General features: G+C 44.3%; 1 non-coding gene across 1 annotated transcript; it reads right to left on the bottom strand.

Annotated features, from left to right (window-relative positions):
- Positions 1-944: 944 nt before the first annotated feature.
- LOC143262398 (small subunit ribosomal RNA) lies at positions 945-2,865 on the bottom strand. Its single transcript, XR_013036219.1, has one exon. It is a non-coding gene; the product is annotated as a small subunit ribosomal RNA (ribosomal RNA).
- Positions 2,866-4,661: the final 1,796 nt, after the last annotated feature.

The raw sequence follows: 4,661 nt of genomic DNA, 5'->3' as shown, positions 1-4,661 counted from the left end.
TCGTTATTTACACCGGACGGACTCACGGCCGGCTCTAGCTGGGTGTCATATATATATATATACGTCCCACGCTCATGCTGCCACTAGCGCGCAACAGAGTAGGGTGTCAATGACAACGACACAGCATTGAAACGAGCTACACAAGCCGGTCTCTCTTGATACCAATGTAAACGAGCATTAAGTTATCTTCAGACTGCCCGATATTTTCGTCCTTTGGACTTTCCCAACGATTCCTTTTTTTCTTTTTTTTTTACACACCACAGCGAAGACTTGAGGAAGCGTGATTAGCACGCTCGCATCCCTCCCTGTCCTACTACAACTGTAAAGAAAGAAAAAAGAATACATTGGGCTTTCTCTCTATCGAGAAGATGGCCTACGCAACGCAGATCAAAGGCCTAATACGTGTAATATAATACGCGTCTGGCCGTGTATAAATCACGCACGAATGATCTGGTCGGGCCCAACTCTTCTCGTACGCTTATTTTTCCGTGTTGGGGCACTATCATAAAATCACACAAACCCCAACACGTGTGTGTCTTGGAAGGAAGATGGCCTACGCAACGCAGATCAAAGGCCTAATACGTGTAGTACACACGTCTGCCGTGTAAATCACGCACGAATGATCTGGTCGGGCCCAACTCTTCTCCACCACACCACATCCCAACTTTGTACATTTTTATATATTTTTGTGCGTTGGGGCACCTTCATAATCACAAACCCCAACAACACATATATCTCTCTCTTTGAAAGATTTGTTGTGGCCTACGCAACGCAGATCAAAGGCCTAATACGTGTAGTACACACGTCTGGCCGTGTAAATCACGCACGAATGATCTGGCGGGCTCAACAATATCTTTTTTTTTTATATGAATTCTTATCCACAAACTAATCGAATTCATTTTCTCTCCTCCTCTCCTCTCTCTTTGAGATATATTGGAACATTGTAATGATCCTTCCGCAGGTTCACCTACGGAAACCTTGTTACGACTTTTACTTCCTCTAAATAATCAAGTTTGGTCATCTTCCCGGCATCATCGGCAATGCCGAAACATTGCCGCGCACCAGTCCGAAGACCTCACTAAATCATTCAATCGGTAGTAGCGACGGGCGGTGTGTACAAAGGGCAGGGACGTAATCAACGCGAGCTTATGACTCGCGCTTACTGGGAATTCCTCGTTCATGGGGAATAATTGCAAGCCCCAATCCCTAGCACGAAGGAGGTTCAGCGGGTTACCCGGGCCTTTCGGCCAGGGAACACACGCTGATTCCTTCAGTGTAGCGCGCGTGCGGCCCAGAACATCTAAGGGCATCACAGACCTGTTATTGCTCAATCTCGTGCGGCTAGAAGCCGCCTGTCCCTCTAAGAAGATTTGTTTGTACGTTGATAGTAAAAACCCCACCGGCAGAAGCCGAGAGCCTTCGAGATACCATAATTACGTCTATTTAGCAGGCTAGAGTCTCGTTCGTTATCGGAATTAACCAGACAAATCGCTCCACCAACTAAGAACGGCCATGCACCACCACCCACCGAATCAAGAAAGAGCTATCAATCTGTCAATCCTTCCGGTGTCCGGGCCTGGTGAGGTTTCCCGTGTTGAGTCAAATTAAGCCGCAGGCTCCACTCCTGGTGGTGCCCTTCCGTCAATTCCTTTAAGTTTCAGCTTTGCAACCATACTTCCCCCGGAACCCAAAAGCTTTGGTTTCCCGGAAGCTGCCCGCCGAGTCATCGTAGGAACTTCGGCGGATCGCTAGCTGGCATCGTTTATGGTTAGAACTAGGGCGGTATCTGATCGCCTTCGAACCTCTAACTTTCGTTCTTGATTAATGAAAACATTTTTGGCAAATGCTTTCGCTTCTGTCCGTCTTGCGACGATCCAAGAATTTCACCTCTAACGTCGCAATACGAATGCCCCCATCTGTCCCTATTAATCATTACCTCGGGGTTCCGAAAACCAACAAAATAGAACCGAGGTCCTATTCCATTATTCCATGCACACAGTATTCAGGCGAAGGTAGCCTGCTTTGAGCACTCTAATTTGTTCAAAGTAAACGTACCGGCCCACCTCGACACTCAGTGAAGAGCACCGCGATGGGATATTAGTTGGACCGCCCCGTGAAGAGCAAAGCCCACCGGTAGGACGTACCACATAATGCCAGTTAAACACCGCGAGCGATGAACCGACACTGTGACACACAGATTCAACTACGAGCTTTTTAACCGCAACAACTTTAATATACGCTATTGGAGCTGGAATTACCGCGGCTGCTGGCACCAGACTTGCCCTCCAATGGATCCTCGTTAAAGGATTTAAAGTGTACTCATTCCGATTACGGGGCCTCGGATGAGTCCCGTATCGTTATTTTTCGTCACTACCTCCCCGTGCCGGGAGTGGGTAATTTGCGCGCCTGCTGCCTTCCTTGGATGTGGTAGCCGTTTCTCAGGCTCCCTCTCCGGAATCGAACCCTGATTCCCCGTTACCCGTTACAACCATGGTAGGCGCAGAACCTACCATCGACAGTTGATAAGGCAGACATTTGAAAGATGCGTCGCCGGTGCTATAAGACCATGCGATCAGCACAAAGTTATTCAGAGTCACCAAAGCAAACGATGGACGAGTGTAAACACCCGCCACCGATTGGTTTTGATCTAATAAAAGCGTTCCTACCATCTCTGGTCGGAACTCTGTTTTGCATGTATTAGCTCTAGAATTACCACAGTTATCCAAGTAAATTTTAGTACGATCTAAGAAACCATAACTGATTTAATGAGCCATTCGCGGTTTCACCTTAATACGGCATGTACTGAGACATGCATGGCTTAATCTTTGAGACAAGCATATGACTACTGGCAGGATCAACCAGGGAACTATACAATATGTATATATAAAATGGACAAAATTTAAATCCTTTTCCATCGTCGCCTGTTTCATATATATATGTCAGGTCGACACACCATTTTTCTCTTTCAAATATGTACAAGTTTTGCCACATTCCGCGCTTGTAACATATCTTCTTTAACGCTCAATTTCTTTCATTTTTCTACCATACAGATATTACCGTACGCCCAAAAACGTACGTATTATATTTTTGTTCTATCATAAAATCACATTTTTCTACGTACGCCAGCTTCGTACGTTTCTATCTTTGCCTTCATAAAATCACAAGATAATTTTATCTTCAAGAGTCTCGCTATTAACATCTTGTAAGATAAATGTACGTCCCAGCTAAAACGTACAAATACTTCAAGTTAAGTAATAATATATCATCGCTATTGACAAATTTTTAAGATCCAAGACACAGTTCTCTCTATATGTTTTAATATTTTTTATGTACTCAAATATATTCAAAGGAAAAAGTACATGGGTGATGCCATAGTCGTGGAAGCGCGTACGCTCACGCTGATCTTCTGACCGCCGGAAGCACGAAACCTCTGATCTGGGCAAAATCGGCAAGCCGAGGAAGAACGGACAGGACACATGCTGGACTGGCGAGAAAGCGTGTTCTTCCGCTCGCGCTAGGCATTTCGATTTCTGACACCTCTTGATTTAAAAAATCAGTTTTTTGATAGTTTTCTCTCTCCACTGGGCTATTCATTTTAGCCACAGTTTTCAATTGGTACGATTTGCTTCCAAATCTTACAGATGCATTTTAAAAAATTTTTCCATCGCTCGGACAGAAGAGTCGATTGCTCAGTGAGTACGAGTATACATACAAAGTGCATACGGGTAACCAACCCCGTAGGGCTTGCCACATATGGGCCATTCGGTCAAAGACACCGACCCGTGGCCACGCTGTGTGGAGAAAAGTCCGTAACGTAAACGGCACGAAACAGTCAGGACCGAAGCCCCGAAGGAGCTCTGAGACAGCTTCTCGACCGAGATCGTAGAATTGGCCCAAAACCCGCTCTGCTCCGTCCGCCTCGCACGGACCGTGTATCTCTTATAGATACCGAACGGCCGGCAAGGACGCCGGCGCCGCCGGCCGAATAGCACGCGCGCTTATGAGTGTAAACCGCCGCGGCAACAGACCGCCCGGCCGTGCTGTTGTAACATAGCGCGTGAACGAACGAAAAAAATTTTTATAGTAAACATTAAAATAAATTACACTACCGTAAACTAGACAAAAAATTACACATTTTTTCCCAATATGAAAATTTTCACAAACTTTTTAAAGTCCCATCGCATCGAGTAAACTTTTTTAATAACGCGTCCGCACGATTCTAAATGCTTAATCCATATGTGAAATCGTTCACTGATCACGAATATCGTATTTAAAAAAATTACAAAAATTTATTTTTCAAAATAATCAAAAAAAACCGAAAAATCACAAGAGTAAAGTACCATTATTTTAAACAACATGTCGTTCTAAATGCTTAATCCCTATGTAAAAAAGTTATTTAAGCAAGAATATGTAATTGAAAAAAATTAGAAAAATTTATTTTAGCCGTAAATCGAAAATAATGGGGACACCGGAGCTGTTCGAAGCGCCGAGACGCGCCGCGTACGGCCGAATATTTTCTAAGTCCCAACGTACCGATCAAGAGTAAAGTACCATTTTCCTACATTAGATTTCGTTCTAAATGCTTAATCCCTATGTAAAAACGTTAGTTAAGCAAGAATATCGTATTTTTAAAAAAATCTAATGATACGATTTTCCAGAAA

The sequence above is a fragment of the Megalopta genalis genome, unplaced genomic scaffold (genome assembly GCF_051020955.1).
Source record: "Megalopta genalis isolate 19385.01 unplaced genomic scaffold, iyMegGena1_principal scaffold0129, whole genome shotgun sequence".
NCBI lineage: Eukaryota > Metazoa > Arthropoda > Insecta > Hymenoptera > Halictidae > Megalopta > Megalopta genalis.
Note: the sequence above shows the minus strand (reverse complement) of the source record. Positions and strands in the feature narration are given on the sequence as shown.